At 42.0% G+C, this 17,981-nt stretch overlaps 1 protein-coding gene across 2 annotated transcripts in view; it reads right to left on the reverse strand.

Moving 5' to 3' along the window:
* The window catches only part of NACC2 (NACC family member 2), a 75,352-nt gene extending 68,570 nt beyond the window's left edge, over positions 1–6,782 (reverse strand). For both annotated transcript variants that reach the window (XM_067541808.1, XM_067541809.1), the window contains exon 1: positions 6,309–6,782. The gene's annotated coding sequence lies outside the window, so the exon portion shown is untranslated. The remainder of the gene's footprint in view (positions 1–6,308) is intronic.
* Between the last annotated feature and the right edge of the window lie 11,199 nt (positions 6,783–17,981).

The following is a 17,981-nucleotide window of genomic DNA, read 5'->3' on the forward strand; positions in this document are numbered from 1 at the left end:
TTAACTGAATTGCTAAGACTTCAGAGAACTACAGTAAGCAATGGAAAAGAGATTGCAAAGTTGCAATTCACAGGAGTTGCTCAGCTGGCATCATAGATTCCAGCAGAGTTTGAGAGACTGAATAACAGCAATACACAGAACTTTCCCCGGCCATCAGGTGTTTATAGAAAGCTTAAATAATCAAAAGAAAGAATAAATAATGAAGATATCAGTGTCTGTAGAAAAAATGACATGCCTTTAACCTTCCATTTTCTTCTACCTCTGAGTGAGTTTGGCCAAATCAATCTAAAATGTTAAACAGTTTAACTGTCCCTTTAAGTGGCTTTGCTATTGTGCCTTGTATCATCACTAGAACTCTCTGAAGCAATTATTCTTTTCTACCTCACAATAACCCCTCTATTTTCCCCACTGAAAGCTACTACTAACAGGTTGTCTAGGCATAAACTCAAAATCTAGGAAAATTCAAATTACGGCCGAATCACCATTCTAACCCCATTTTGTCAGGTATTTTTAAACACAAACACTGTAGGGAGATAGCCAATGGTAAAGTCACATCATCATTTTGTAAGATTGCTTTGCTATGTTTATCCACAATCAGATGGCTCCATAAAATACTTAGCAACATACCAGCCTATGGTGTCAGAGCGCCATATACCAGTTTAAGAACTATTGTGTCAATAAAGCCAGCTTTCAGATAAAGTACATATCTGCAGATGCACACAGCAGAACAGAAACCCTCCAGGAGACCTGGCAGGGAAATCATACTTTATAAGATCGTCTAAAATAAATATTTCCATTCCACACAGCGATGGTCTGCAGTCTGATTTCGATAAATACATACAAGTGTGGAGGTTTCTCTGAAGCTAACCCAGATCTCTTCAGGGTTGCAAACGATGAGTTAAACAGGCTCTCTTGTGATATTTTTGGTACTTCTACTCCGAATACCAACTGGAAATACCACAAAACAGCATCATATCTCTCGGTACTTCGCTGCCTGGTCCTAACTGAAACCTGGTGCTAAAAAGACTTATCTGAATTTTACAGAGATGTTTGTTTTGAGTCCAGGTCTAGAAATGGACAAAGATTTGGAGGGAAGGAGCGTTCTTATCTTCTCCAAACCAGTTTAACATTCATGATTAGAGCCACATGAAAAGGCCAATCAATTCAGTAAAACAGTGCTCTTCACATCTTCGGGCTGACAGAGCTCACAGAACTAAAGCCCAACCTGTTGCTAATGGCACCATTTCATATAAACTGAAATCTGTCAGAGGCCAAAAAGATTCCCAGGGTTAGGAAAATCCAGGAAGATCAGATTTATTATTAAATTGTGGAGTGAAGTTTCTTTCATTTTATAGGAAGGTATTATCATAGCCTGAAAAATACGTAAGTGTGAAGTAGTCACCATCGTTTCCAGGAGTAATTTTTATATATACTGTATATACACATGCTGTCAACACGCTAAATATGGTTTTAACTTACATGTCTTCTACACCCTTAAAAAAAGAGAGAGAGAATTAGTGTAGCTAGTAATAAGCAACACAATTACAGAAAGGCTTCTTCCAAGATAAAACTTTGGGAAGCTGGAACAATGGAGTTTAAACTCTATGAACAAAATTATTAAAGCTAACTTTAAATTGGATTCCAGTACTGGAAGTTTTCACCCATCTCTTAACCACAGCAACATCTTACATTACAGGTACTATATATACACACATCACAATTCAAGATCTATTAAAGAGTGCCATCAAGTAAATTTATGCCCCAAATTTAAGTGTTATAGAAACAAGGTTTCTCAAAATGTACAATTAATAGAAATGTCTATATACCTGGCATTTTCTTCTTTAAATTCCAATGGAAATGTTTTTGTTTGATTTTCAGTGCTCCTCTATGGTATTTGCAAACCAAACACTGTAATATTGTGCAAGTGCAGGAGAACCACAAGATGAAACTTTCTATGGACTGGTCAGTTTGTTTGTTTATTGCAACTGTCCAATTAAGAGAAGTTGAAAGCATAAACATTAATGGTGCAATATTAAGCCAGATTTTAGAATCTACAGTGTTTTATTAACTAGGATAATGAAATTTGTTTTGTAAAATTATGTTTACCTGAAATATATATCCTATTTAACCGGAGTATCCCTTTAATACTGTTCTATGCCCATTTTTCTATTTTTGTACTAAAGAAAAAAATTCACATTTCATTAAACAAAATTAATTACTTTAAAAGGTTGCTAAAATTTTCTTCAAGGACAATTTCAACTCCCGTAAATACATTCTTTCTCTTGGGCATTCAGATTCCACCACCTCCTCTTTCATATAACCCTGTATGAAACATTGATTGTGAGAATATTTGTTGTTTTTACACAACTGAATGAAATAGTCAGTGGCCCATGGAATGACATTGATTCCCAAAAAATAAAGGGCAAGATCTTAATTATCTTATATTTACCTCTTACTAGAGATTGAGCTATTACTACCTCTAACGTTCACAGCTTGAGGATGTGCGCTAACTGTCCGAGGCCTGGCTAACAACTTACATTCAAGTAAAAGGCAAAAGGTTTAGCTTTACCTTGTTTAAAGCTATTTAAAAAGTAGATTTTCAGAAAGTAGATTTTCAGAAGTCTTGCATTTTTGTTTCATTTTAACCACACACATATATATATAGTTTAAGATGCTGCTTCTGGATAGTGCTGAGCATTGTTTGCTCTTACTGAAAGCCAACAGGCCTGGAAGGTGCTCAGCATCTCACCGGATCAGAACTATAACACTTTGTATGAAGTATGATTAGATTGTTTCAAGAATCACATGAGATACATGATTCCAGAAACCCACTCTTAATGCACTGGAATATTAACTTCTAGAAGCCAATATGCAACTGATAGGACAACAATAATTCAGTTTTGTTTACTGATTTCAGCTTCTACTACTGTTTAATATTTTAGTTTGAAAAAGTAAAACAGCATGCCAGATCATCAATTACTCAGGACACAAGACAAACACTTGGCAAGCATAAAGTGCATCAAGCTACCCACAATCTCACAAATGCCTTTTGAAAGGAGGAAACACACAAGTAAATATTCAAATTAATGAAGCAGCATGTAATGGAGACTTTGTTTTAAGTGATCCTGTACTTTGCTGTTAATACAGATGGGTGAGTCTCACATAGTAAATTGCGAAATGTATTGCTATTTTATTTCCCTATAGCAGCGACAATGTTTGGAGAAGTCCTTGAACAGAGCAAATGTACTTTAACTTCCTCATGCTGCCTACTGCAGTATGTACCATAACACACCAGCATTTGGAAAGGCACATCCAAAACACCCCACAATAAAGTACTACTATTTTTTCGACACTTATACATCAACAAGCTGTTTAACATATTGCATCTTGCTGACTAAGTGATATAGCATAAGATAATACTGGAATATTATAATACATATCTGTTCCACACACCCCGAAAAAACCCACAACTGCAGTCATTTGAATTACAGCATCCTTTGCAAAAACGATAGTATGCCATTATTCATAAACTATGCATTTGAGTGCTCATTTAAAAAAAAATCCCTTCCCTTCAGGCCATACAATCGTCCAGTACCAAGAGAGTACATACATACATCTATACAAACACTTAGAAATTAAAATCAACTAAGCACAGTAGCCACTTCATTAATGTATTTCAAATTATAACCTATTTCTAAAATCCATTTTGCTAGGTGAATAGGACTTGGAAAGACCATAAAATCTAATCAATTTCTACCAGAATTTTCTTAGAGAGAGACTTAAAGAAAAGCTTCAATACTTCCCAAACCATTCCTCCTCTCCTGGCAACTTCCCTACCCCACTCCCCAGCCAAACAAAAGAAAAGAAAAGAAAAAGTAAATATCACCTTCTTCCACTAATAGATGCTTTACTCCTTGTTACAGAAAACACTTCCTTATCTAGATGCCCAAATAACTGCAATTTTGAAATTAACAAAAAGACAGCATAGCTTATCATGTGACTTAAAGTACTTAATGTTTGTTTGTGTTTCTGATCCCATGAAAGGTTAAGGGGTTTGTTGTTATATTTGCTGTGGTTATTCCTTCAGTATCAGGGTTAAAATCTATTGTATCTGTTATATTAAAAAAAAAAAAAAACAGAACTGGGAAAGAAAAACCTGTTTGCTGAATGCTCACTGAATTAACGACATGGGTCAGAAGGCTGTTTTATATTTTATTGAATCAATAAATTGAATTAAAAACAGTACCTGCCAGTAACAGGAAACTGCAGCAAAACCTCAAAGGAATTTTTTTGGGGAGGTTGGGGAAAAGAAGAGAGACAAAGAGTCCAGGATGCCTTTCCCCCATATTAGAGAGTGGATTAAAATACTTTTCATGATAACTATTTGTCACCATTAGCAGAGTACTGGGCACTGTACAGAACAATGAATGACTATGTACAACTGGACATAATCCTTTTATCAAACGCACCAAAGGACTATCAGTTCTTTTGAGGGTGGGATGGGAGGAAGGAGAAGATATATCTTTAGAGAAAAGGATTGTGGTGTGAAGGGGGGTGGGGGGTGACACTTTACCAATGGACAGGATGAAAAAAAGAGTTTCTGTACTGTTTCTTGGGAAGAAGGAATTCCCCAGGGAGGATGTGGGGGAAGATGGAGATTCAGGACTGGGCTTTATTCCTCTGGGGAGGATGTACTGAATAGGTGAATCAGATGGCAGGGGGAAGTAGGGAGAAATCCCCTGGAACAGTGAGAGGATTAAAGCATGTGGGAGTGACTCAGCTGCAGTACTGGAGAGTGGCTTTTCAGGGGTAGGGTGTGGGAGATGAGTTCTGGGGGGGGGGGCGCGCGCGGCAAATCCCTTAGGTTAGGACAGAAGCAAGTCCAATGAGATCAGGGGAAGTGTGGGGGAGACTCCAATAAGATCAGGTATGAGAATTGAGATGAAGCTCCTAAAATGAGGCTATTGGGGTGATTCCTGTGTGTAAGGGAGTATGCTGGAAAGGTGACTCCCTTGGATGAGAAGGAGTAAAGGGTGATATTCATATGGGGGAAAAGGCTAGGACTGAGACCCATGGATGGAGGGCGAAGAGGGCTTAGGCAAGTGCTACCCCCATGTTGGAGGGCAGAGGTAAGGATGAATCCCCTCTTGAAAAGGGGAGGGTTATTGTCCCTGTGGGAGGGGCAGGCAGGGTCCCCTCCAAGGTGGTTAATCACCTGGCATGGCAGGTAGTGACTGTGTGGAGACAGGTAGAGGTTAGTTTCCTGTTAAAAGACTGCACTCAGGTGCAATAGGCAGAATATGTTGGGGTTGAGTCCTGTTTGGGAGGGAGCACTTCCCCTTGGAGATAGTATAGGAGGTGGGGGAGACTCTCTGGTGCAGGAGAGGCTTAGTGGGGCAAGCCCCTGTTAGAAGGGGCAGAATGAAGGGGTGCGATCCCTATGCTAGGGGACAAGCAGGGCAAGTCCCCTGTGGGTGGGAGAGAACATCAGCAGGGGAAAGAGGCGAGTCCCCTGGTTAATGGTGGGGGGAGAAGGGGGTGTTTGCCGTGAGACTGCTGTGGGTTGGGAGAAGGGTGGGCTGGGAGGTGGGTGACTCAGTCCCCTGTGGGGTGTAGGTTAGGAAGAAAGCACCAGGCAGGAGAGATTATTCTAGAGAGAGAGAATAACCAGGGAATGGGGGGGGGGGAGGGGGCGCTGCCCTGTTGGGGGGAGATGGGGAGGCAAGTCCGGTGAATAGGGTGAGCAGGGGCGGGTGTCTCCCGTTAGCAGTGGTAGGAAGGTGACCCCCGGGGTGGGGGTGACGCTGGGGGCAGGTGTAGGCTGGGGGACCAGTCTCCCTGGAGAAGAAGGGTGGGGGGGGATTCTTCAGGGGAGAGGATGGTGGGGATGTAGGATAGGGTGCGAGCCCTAGGAGTGGGGGTGACTCGGGGGGTAGGTTGGGGCGAGCCGCGGGAGTGGGGAGGGTGACTCCAGGAGGGGGAGAGGGTGGGGCGAAGCTGGGAGGGTAGGTTGGAGGCTGGGAGCGAAGGGGTGGGGTGGGGGACTAGCTGGGGGGGGTAGGTTGGGGTCGAGCCCCGATGGGGCAGGCGGGGCGCGTGTCCAGGGCAGGGGCTCGCGGCCGGGGGGGGGGGGGTTCGGGGGACTCTAGGGGGGTAGGTTGGGGCGTGCCCCGCGAGGGAGGACGGTTGACGGGAGGTAGGGCGGGGGGGGAGGGTAGGTCGGGGTCGAGCCCCCGGGGGGTGGGGGAGGCGCGGCGCGTGGCCGTGGCAGGGGCTCGCGGCCAGGGGGGCTCGCGCCGGGCGGTTACCTGCGGGGCTCGCTGCCCCATGGACGCGCGGCGGCTCCCTCGGGCCTAGCGGCGGCTGCCTGGCCGGCTCGGCGGCAGGAAGTGATTCCAGCGGCTCCTCACATGGACTTTCCCTGACCTCGCCCAGCAGCGCCGAGCGCCGCAGGCATCCTGCGGGGCCGGGCCGGGCGGGGCTTAGCGCGGGTCCCGGGCCACTACCGCCCTCCCCGCGCCTTCGTCCGGCCCCGGCCAGCCGGACCCTCCGCACAACGGGCCGCGGGGCCCGGCTCCTGGCCCTGCGAGCGCCCAGCCGCCTCTTCCTCCCTCCCGACCCGCTGCCCCGAGCCAGGCGCTCCCCGCCCGGGCCGGGGACTCCCTAATCCCGGCGGGGCGTAGGCTAGCATCGCCCGTCCAATCTGTGGTGACACGCCATGGGCAGGGGCTCGCAGCTGCCAGCCCCCCCGTCACGCCTGTCAGTGTCCCAGCCCCAGAGAGCGTCCGTCCGTCAGTCCGCCCGGGCCGGGGGCAGCAGGCGGGACGGGGCGGGGATCCGAGGAGCTCGATCTTTACGGTTCATTACTTTGGGGGGTAATTAACAGGGGCGGGAGAGCAGACCGGCAATGGGCACCGCGCGATTTGCCGCTATTCAAACGGCCCAGGCGACCGCCTGGGGCAGGAACACGCTGCGGGCTCGGCCCTGTGGGAGGGGAGCTTCCACTGCCCTCCACGGCTTCCCGCTGCCTGGCCATCTCTGAGGTGCTCCTGTCACTGACTGCACTCCTTATGCTATTGGGTCATAGTTTAAAAAAACCAAACAAGCAGGGCTGATGGAAACGTGTCACGTTTTCAGAAAGAACCTGAGTGCTTTCCCCCATGGGGCCCCTCTTACTTGGCAGGCGCCAAGAATCCGACTTCAAATCCCCCCTCAGAACTCTGCCTTTCCAGGATGCCCATACAAACTTGAGCACAGTTAGGCTGCTGATGGGCTATCACCAATATTGTCTCATTGTTTCCTTGTACTCCCCCGACTGTCTCTATCCATCTGTTGTGTCTTGTCTTTTACTTAGATTGTAAACTCCTTGGGGCAGGGATTGTCTTTTTGATCTGTGTTTGTAGAGCACCTAGCACAATAGCATCCAGGTCCATGACTAGGGCTACTGGGCACTATGGCAATACAAAGAAATAAAATGGAATTGAATTTATTTAAATTCCCATTCATTCAGGGTCTTTCTGATGCGAAAATCCCACTGAATGCCATGAGCTTTGGATCAGGCCCTTGGACGCAGCTATAATTTGAAATAAGGGGATGTAAATTCTCTTTTTTTACAAGGTCCGTTTTCATAGAATCTCATAAATCAGAGATGGAAAAAATACCTGAAAGCTCAGCTAGTTAATTCCCCCAGCCAGTTTAGAATTGTTTCCATGGTATATGCTTAAGTATTGTCTACAGTTCCGTTTTAAATGTTCCAAGCAATGAGGCTTCTACCACTTCTCTTGGAAGACTGGACCACAGTCTAATAGTTATTCTGTTTGGAAATGTTTTCTTGTATCCAGCCTGAATTTTCCTTTGCTCAAGTTCATGTCATTGCTCCTGGATCTACCCCTTCATCTGCACATAAGTTATCCATAATAAGTGAGGTTTATTGTTGATTCAGGATTTGTTGTATTTTTTAAATATCCAGAATAATGTTCTGAACCAAAACTTGGAAATTTTCTCAATGCTTTTTTATCCTGGAATTAAAACATCACTTCACTGAGGCCCCAATTCTGCAAACGCTTAGGGACATGCTTAATTGACACGTGCTTAAAGTGAAACACCTGCATACATGTTTATGAGATAAAGGCCTAATTCATTTTTTTCTTCTCTTTGTTTCTTTTTTAATTTAAAATATTTCTGCATCTTTTTATCTAAAAGCGTGAAATCCTGCTGACAGCTACATCACAAGACTTTCAAATTCTCAATTTCCCTTCTCTCTCAAAAGAGAAATTTCATTCAAAATATTAATGTCAAGGAAGGAGGAGGAGAATCACCAAAGGAATGGGAATATTTCATATTATAAGAACATTCCCTTTATTCTATTATCTTGGCCAGATGAAGCTCACTGTCAGAACTCAATTATGATCTGAAGGCTAAGATAAAGAATTACAAAATCTGAAATAAACCTAACCCTAAAAAACCAACCCACAGCCCCCGCCAACCCTGTCGTGTTTACAATAACTAACTTATGAGAACATTTTCTCTGTAACTTTCTTTTAGCCTCACCTTTTAAAAGAAAAATTTTTAGAGGTTCCTATCCATGTAATCCAAGCAAAATATTGTCTCCTTGTACCCTCCAGTCTATATCTATCTACTGCTTGTCTCTTGTCTTATACTTAGATTGTCAGCTCTTTGAGGCAGGGACAGTCTTTTTGTTCTGTGTTTGTACAATACTGAGCACAGTGGGGTCCTGGTCCATAGCTCGGGCTTCCTTGGCGTTGCCGCAAAACAACTAATAAGTAACAACAAAGAGCCAAATGCACTCACTTTCCCCATGCTGTTGAAGTCAATGGGATCACTCACATGAGTAAATCAGCTTAATTTGGCTCAGAAATGGTACTATGGGAAAGATCTATACCTATACACGGTTCCATTGTACACATCTTCCCCATTAGATCTACCGCATCTCTGAATGTAATTACGGAGTCTGAATTAGCACTTGGCCATTGTGCCTGTGAGACTACCTTATTCATTTATTTATACCCATGCGTCAATGTCAACAATGTGATTTTCAGCACTTATCAGTCTTACTTTTATTTTTAATTACAAATTGCCGCCTGCAACTTCTTGGTGTTTATTCTCTGTTGACTGTACAATCACAGAACCCAGCCCTGCAAACACTTCTTAACTCAGGCCCCGATTTGGCAAATTTGTTTGAATATGCTTAGCCCTCATTTGAGAGGGGACTACTCACATGCGTAAGTTTTGTAAGAATAGGACCTTGTTAGTTCTGTTGACTTGCATCAGTAGGGGTTACTCACATGAGTAAGAATTTGCATGATTTGCTCTCTGTTAAGAGTCTGGTAAGTAACCCTAAATCATATTGTGAAATAATCTCAAAGCAACTGAAAGAGGGAGGTATGCATGATATACTCAGTAACATGCAAAGAGAACCTTCCAGTGGAGACAAGCTTAGTACAGAAGGAAGACCCTTTCTGAGTCATAGAATTCCTGCTCCTATTAAGGTGAATGGTAGTTTTGCCACTGATGAAGCCCCTGATAGAAAAATTGTCTACAAATTCTTCAGATCTGGGTTTCAGTCTCAAGGGAGGATGCTCCCCACAAGGTAGGACAAAATCTGCAGACTTATAGCTGTGTGAACCCAGTGGGTAGTCAGTTGTTGTCTGTGGGGTTGGACAAGGTGTAAGTCAATATAGAATTTAGTCCAGCGGACATAGCCACCAGATGTAGGATTCTGCTAATCTTACAAGTCAGCTATAACTTTATATTTCCATAACATTTTCCCAGACATAAGTGTCTTTTAAATGTTATATACATAAACAAAATTCTCCAGGACATAGGACTGCTTTAAACTAGCACACATTAAGGCCACGTCTACATTACAAAATTATGCCAACTTAATTTACTTCAGCATACAGCCACCGCAGTTATTAAATCGCTTGTGTGTGTGGATCCTTGTGTCGGTGGTGTGTGTCCGCACCAGGAGCGCGTGTTTGGTTTTTACTGTCAGCTTGGGGCATAGTGGGATGCCTCCTGAAAGCCAGTAACAGTTGACGTAAGCAATGCAGTGTCTACACTGACACTGTATTGACCTAATTACGTCAACCATGAGTGTACACAGCTTGGGGAGATAGTGTGACTAAATTGGCATAGAGAGGCACTTATGTCAGGAAGGAGCCAAATTTAAGTAAACACTTTTCTACAGCTAGACTGATGCAAGGCAGCTTATGTCAACCTAACTGTGTAGTGTAGACCAGGCCTAAAATATGTAATTTACTTTCCATCTATGTAGCAATTCTAACACACTTAATAGCTCACAAAATAGTTGTAAGAAAGACAGAGGTTATAAATCGTGGGTAAAATCCTGGCCCCACTGAAGTCAATGGGAGTTTTTCCACTGACTTCTGCAGAGACAGAATTTAACTCCATATTATAAAAGATTTAGATTTGCTTCTCTATGTTACTAAAACTGAAATAATTTTAAAACCAATGACTAATGAAAAATCTTGTATGAATAATGTGAACAGGTTTTACTAAAAATATGATTAGAGTGAGTTCCAAATGAATTAATAACAGAAGTAAATACATAAATAAATAAAGTATAATCCTTCTCCCCACCCCCATTTTGCATCTGAGATCAAGCATTTTTGCACCTGGAAGTTTCTTTTCTTTCTCTCTCTTGTTTTTAAATCTTGGCAGTTTTAAAGACTGGGAAAAAATATTTTTTTCAAATCAACATTTGATGTTTCAGAATGCTTAGGGCAAAGGAATTTCATTAGCACCTAACACTTTAAGAAACAGTGTCAGGCAAGGACAAACACACTTTCTTGGCATGCAAGATCAAACTTTTTTTTAAAAGGTACATGGGAAGTATGCCCCAGAATCTCATTCCACTAATTATCTTATCTCAGAATGTTCCTTCTGTGCATTGCCTTCAAAATGTAATAATACTTTGTCCTCCCATAATTCATTCCATCCAAGGATCTCAATATGTATGAATACATTTACATTAATATTAATTAATGAAGCCATACAACACCCCTGTGGGGTAGGTATTATCCCCATTATACAGATGAGGAAACTGAGGCACCAATGACTAATTCCTCTGTCTTTTATCCAGGCAGAGAAATTGAGCTTGATTCAAGGAAGGTTGGCCGGGAGGGCAAGGAGACAATTTCTTGAGGAAGATTCTACCACTTCTGCTGGGGGAGGGTGGGTGATGGATGGATGCATGTGAATCCACATGCTGGAGAAACAGGCCCACAGTCTACAATGTATAGCCAAGGTTGGTAATGAGTTGTGAGCTGTCATGCAAGGAGAGAAGATTACCCCTAAGATAAATCTCTATGTTGACGTACATTTAACTAACTGCATAATAACTGGTATTCATATGAAAATAGAGAGGACATCTCATCGATTTTATGGCCATATACAATTAATTAGGATCAGTGCACCATCAACAGCAAATGAGATAACAGACTATTTATTAGAAACCCTCGTCTTCATCCTCTTATATATGTATAGCAAAAAAAAAAAAAAGCTTGTTTTCTCCTATGTCATAAATGAAGAGAAGCTTTGTGGCTACATTGACCTGGATAATGAGTTGTTTGATATCTTATAAATGGAATACGGTACTTTTCATCTTCAAAGACTAGAAATAACCTCTATCAGGTCCTCCTGCAAAACTAAAACCCCTTCCAGCGGAGAGGCATTGGTGCCTTGGGACTGTTCTGTCCAGAGCTTTACCTGTAGGATCATTCATTCAAATCCAGCCCACATTTTTAATGACAGTTGTTTCCACCTGATGACTGCTTGGAGGCCTGTGTTAAACGCCTTGATGAGCTCAGCAGCAATGGTCTTTATCCAACATCAGACATTGTTCATAAGCCAGCAGTTGGTAGTATCTGCCACCTTGGCTAACCATCTCAGCAGAGGCCAACAAATGGATGGCCCATAATTATCCCTGAATTCCTAGAAGTGGTTCTCTTTTTTCATAGTATTTAAGGCCAGACAGGACTATTAGATCATCTAGTCTTACTTCCTGTATGACACAGGCCATGAGATTTCACCCAGTTATCCCTATATTCAGTCCATTAACATATGTTCATCTAAAGCATAATTTGTGTTTTGCTAAAGCACATGTTCCAGAAAGGCATCCAATAAGGCTGTGGAGGTGCTGCCATTTCTCTTGGTGGGTTGTTCCAATAGTTAACCATCCTCACTGTTAAAAAGGTGTGGCCTATTTATTTCTAATTTGAATTTGTCTGGCTTCGGCTTCCAGCCATTGGTCCTTATTCTGCCTTTCTCAGCTAGATTAAAGAGCCCGTTAGTACCCAGAATTTTCTCCTTGTGAAGGTACTGTAATCAATCCACCTCTCCATCTTTTTGATACCAGTCACACAGCCAATGGTTCACCTCTGTATTTTTTTGCCTTTTGCCTTCTTTCACTCATGAGACCGACGGGATCTCTGAGGAGATCACTTGGACTGTCCTCTTCATCAGCTTTCTTCCAAGAATCCTGAAGTCTTCTAGGGTCTCTATAGTTCTGTGTGATGCCACGTCATTTGTTCCAGTGTCTATCATCAACAGTGGAGACTTGCTAGACAGCTCTATAATTGCATTCAGTCTTGCTATTACATATTATTTTTTGCTCCAGGGAGACAGAATGCTGTCTTGTTATCCTTATGTTCTTTGCTGAATTGTGCGTCCACTCTTTTTCATAGGGAATAACCGATGACTGTCACTTGCCTTCTTAAGATGTTTGAATAACTGCTTTTGGTAGCTGCTTGTTCTATACTGCAAAGACACCCATCAAGTATGTCCCTTGTAGCTTTCTATTCTGTTCCTCCAGAGACAGGCTCTTCTGTAGTTGACTCCCTGAGTATCTGATAATGATTTGATACTTCTAGCTGGGTTGAGTGCCTCCTGGCTCCCTTCAGTCTGGGTGATGCATTATGAAGTAGCTTGACATGGAAGTTATTTGACATGGAGCTCAGTTGTGTGAAAAAATATATCGATTCTGACCAGCAATTGACATACAATGGGTTAACTATCACTGTCAGTGGAGGAAAGACCCGAGAGAGCACTGCCCTCAACATAGAGATGGCCAAACCTTAAAAAAAGGATACCTTTTAATAGAGTGTGGTATTTTTAGCACTTTTCAGGCATGGATTTCAAAGTGCTGTTCAAAGAAAGTAAGTATTATCCCTGTTTTTCTGGGGGGTGGAAGGGAACTGAGGCTCGGAGGTTAAATGACTTACCCATAGTGACTTACCCAGTGATCACATCTCTTATCAGTTAGTCTTTTGCCTCTGTCCTATCAAACCATCTTGTGATATCTTCATTTCACTTCACATTCTGGAATTTCATTCTCCTTCCATTAGGAGACTTTCTAATAAGGATGCCACTGGGAAAGCTTTATCCCTGCTGTGGTAAATCTGTCTTGGGTCACCGAGGGTTTAGTTCCAGTCCAGAAATGTTTTTTGTTTGTGTGGGGGTTTTTGTTAGCCTCTCAGAATTCTACCAGGAGGTCCAAGATTTAGAATTGGAATTATGATGGTGTCTCAGTTCCTTGAACCACACCAGGACCTTTGCAGAAAACTGCCATTTCAACAGACTTGTAACATTAGTAACTGCTCTTGTCAGATGCAGTCAGCAATGATAGAACTGTAAATGGAGCATATGCTGTACTTTTTCTTTTACAGATCATCTTCAATGAAGGCCTCAAAGTCAAAATCATTACTAATGTTTGGAAAATTCCCACAGACTGCAATGGAGATTCTTCTTATGTAAGGAGGCCTTTTATTTGCTGTTTCTCCTGTGTTTTACGTCAGTTACAACAGCAGATGGGATAAAAAAATAATCTCTCATTATGAAGATTTTGGTGCAAAAGCCTCAGCAATACTAATCTTTGGCCTTGTCCAGCTACTTAGTACTAAATTTGAAAATGAAAAGCACCAAGAGTCAAATCCTACCATCCTTACTTCCTGAGTAACACCTTATTCCATGCACATTCCCATTAATTCCAATAAAATTACTTTCAGAATAAGACGCTACACAACATGAGTACAGATGATATAATCTGGTCTAATACTTAATGAATAAGTATTAATTATTAATGAGCCAAGTCCTGAAGTCTTTACAATAGAAATGTGTGAGGCTTAGTGCATGTCTACATGCAGAGTTTCACCAGTTTAACTTAAATTGTCATTTAGCTACACTAGTGCAAAAGGATGTCTAGATGCTCTAATTTTGTTTTACATTAAGTTGATTAGGAACAGATTAATGAAACTGCTAATAAGCCATAGTTAAACTGAAATAAGTGTCCACAGAGAGGTTTGCACTAGTTTAACTAAATTGGTGCAAGTTTATGTTTAGACAAGGCCTTAGTTAATGTTTGTAAAGTGCTTTGAGATGCTTGGATGAGAACTATTGTAGAAAGGCAGTGGAAATAAATAACACCTTGCATATCTCCCATGAGACAGATACGTGGAATTAATCTGGTGGCTATATTCAGCCAGCAAAATGAATAATGTTGGCAGTTTTAAAAAGTTGTTTATTACAGAATTTGAAACAACAAACAAAAACCCTAAGGAAGTGTGTTCATTTTGAATATGTTAATTCATATTACAATGACCAGGCAATGATTCTCATCAATTTCAGCATCTACTGCATTAGGTTGTAATTGAGATCATACATTTGCTTCAAAGAGTTTTGGGATTTTGAAACTCAGATATGTAGCATTACTTGGGCATGTAATTGGGCAGTATCTGAACTTCTGTTTCCTGCCAGCTCAGGCATGACTTTTATGGGGCCTTTTTAGGAATTGACTGAGATCAGAATATTTACTATAGGCACTCAAATCAGAATTAAAAAAAAATAAAATCCCAGGTTCTTCTGGTATTGCACCCAATTCTCTTGATACGTTAGGACCCCTTGACAAGCCATCACTCTTCCAACCTCTTTCCTACCCTGGGTAATAGTTCTCCTGTACCTTGAAAAGCCTCAAAAGAGACCACTTAATAGATAAATAGTGTTCAGTCTCTCCCTGCTGATTCTTTTCAACCCTTTGCCATCCTGTGATTTAGATGCATGGAAACATGGTTACAGAGCTTTATTTCAGCAGCTCGAGTCACCTTAAAACAGGCAATTAGCTATACATTTCCCAGAGCACTGTAAGCTACCCACAGGGTTTTTCAAGAACATATTTCCTTCCCCCATTCAGATTCCCCATCCAGTACTTCTGCACAGTACTCTTAGTGTATTCTTTTGAAACTAGCCATTCAAATACTATCAATTCCATATCTGGAGTGTCTTCAACTCCAGGGTGTGAATTGTTCTCATCAGCTCCAATACTGGACAATACTATAAATGGATTTCTCAAATGTTATTAAGGACAAAATAAACTGTAGGAGAGGTGTGTGTCAGTGTGGCTGTATGCATGCACACACTTCAGTTGCAATTTACCTTGATATTCCAGTCTCGGTGACATCAATGCCTAAGTGTTACCAGCACATGCTAATGTAAAATGCCTGAAAGGAAGTCACACACTTAATTTTTCCACGCTTTCCACGTGAATTAAAGACTGAAATAATCAGTCCCTATGTTACCTTTTATCTTTATTGAGCTGCATTAAAAGAACAAAATTTGTTCAAAACATCTATCATCTGACTGATGCAATAAATCGCTGTAGTCAGAAGAACGATCCATGCTTTGATTGTTTCACTTCCAGGGTAAGTCCTGAAGGTGAAAAGTGAGAACACTGAATTCCCTGAACAATTGAACAGGCAAGACTATTCCTTACAATAAATGAAGGGGACACGGTCAGAGTGTAAGGGACCAGGGTGTAGGTGGTTTGGCCTAGCAGTCCCAGTGGGGCTGGTGTGTGTCTAGATATCAAGGATGGCCATAAGAAGGTAGTCAGTGAACAGGGATCAAAGGAATTGCTAGAGCTGGGATCAATAAGCAAGAGTCAGGGCAGGGTCAGAGATCAGAGGTAGTACCAGGTGGGAATCAGGAGGCAAGAGTCAAGGTCAGAGTAGGGTTGGGATCAGAAAATGGAGATCAGAAGCCAAAGTGTGGTCTGGAGTCACATCCTGGATCACCTTACAGGGTTAAACAGTGATCATGGGCCAATCAATCAGAGGACCCTTTGAGCAGTACTTCCTGCGGCACCTAATCTCCACAGTGCTTCCTGGTTGTGGCGCTGCTTGCCCTCCACGTGGCAATATGGGAATATCAGCTGTCCCGGGTTCCAGTCCTAGGGATCCTTACACAGAATTGCAGTGAGTGATTTCTAGTGATTAGAGCAAAAGGCTGGGGATCAGGACTCCTGACCTCTTCCACAACTCTGCCACTGATTCACTGTGTGACCTTAAATAAGTCTCCTAACCACTCTGGTCTTTAGTTTACACCTCTGTAAAACAGAGATAGCAATACTTGGTATTATGAGGCTTAATTAGTGACTGGGTCAGATTCAAACCTGGTTTAAGCAGATGCTGCTCCATTTACTCCAATGGACATAATTCAAAGAACAACAAGCTTCTGTCCAAATAAATCAGTTTCAACAGGGCCTATCTAGCCTAAACAGTTTGTACACAGAGGAGAAATGTTTGTTTAAAAACAAACATTCTTTCCCTGGTTCATAAGTAGCTGCAAAAAGCCAGGAAAACAGAGGGTCTGATCAAAGGTAAAGAATGCCTCCAAAAGACCTGAAGAAAGGCTCAGTGTAAGCTCGAAAGCTTGTCTCTTTCACCAGCAGAAGTTATCTAATAAAAGATATCACCTCACACACCTTGTCTCTCCAAAAGAGGGTTAAACACCCTCAATTCCCACTGACTTCATGGGAGGCTGAAGGTGCTCAGCAACTCACAAGATCAGGTCAAATGGCTATATTCAAGACAACCAGTGCAGAGAAAATGATCAGTGCTTTTCCTATATTTGCATAATGATACAGGTAGACGGCTTTCCGCAGGGGCCGGTTCTCGCTTCTGCAGCTCTTTGCAGCTGTGCTCAGAAGCATTAACAAAGACAATCGTGTTCATTAAGGAGGCGTTTATGCATAGAGATATCTGAGGAAACTGACAGAGTTACATTGTTCAGTTTAGAAAAACAAAGAGTACAATCAATTCACATTCCTGTTCTGTCTGTACTTTGATAAATAATGTATTTTGCAAAAAGCCACATTTAATTAACATTAAGATGTGACATAGATCCTCTGATGTTCAGAAAATAACAAGTGCTGGTCATTTCACTGCTGGTGTTTTTATCCAGCTGTTGTGCTCCAAGACTATCTGTTAGGCCGAGACAATGTCCTTTCTACCTTCCTTCCTGTTTCATTGTCCCATTGAGATCCTGTGGGACGTTGTGGTGTACCAAGCAGATTGAAATAACACTAGAGGTGCATTGTACACAGAAAGATAGCATGATCTAGAGGATTGAAGCCCGGAAGTTCTGAACTCCTATGTAGTCTCTGGCATTTAATTTTCATGTGGTTTGGGGAACATGATTTGTTTTTCTGCCTCAGTTTCCCTAATTTCTATGGCATCTTAGAGGAGTATTGTGTGAATTTGTTAACATGTGTACAGTGCTCCAAAGATATAAAAGGCTAAGAATTAATATTAGTAGCTGCAAAGACTTGGTTCAAGCTAATATGTCTTCAAATAGAAGCACCAAATACAATTCCAAAGAAGCTAATCTAGATGCATAGAATGGACACTACTACATAAGAAACTCAGGAGTTTTCCCCTGAGTCCTATTCCTTTGTAAAAGTGGGATCCCATCAAGCTGATAACAAATCCAGTCAACCCTCTATTGACTTTAGCGGCTTTGATAAAAACATTCTAAGAATTCCCTTCTATTTAGGATAGATTTTGTTTCCAATCACATCACTACAGCATCTGAGCATCTGAGAAAAGAATGATCACATATGTACAGCAGTCTTTTTAAAATGCTACTGTCTTAGTCAGTGGTTTTTC

Source organism: Emydura macquarii, unplaced genomic scaffold (assembly GCF_026122565.2).
Source record: "Emydura macquarii macquarii isolate MOO-44397 ecotype Brisbane River unplaced genomic scaffold, CSIRO-AGI_Emac_v2 contig_691, whole genome shotgun sequence".
NCBI lineage: Eukaryota > Metazoa > Chordata > Testudines > Chelidae > Emydura > Emydura macquarii.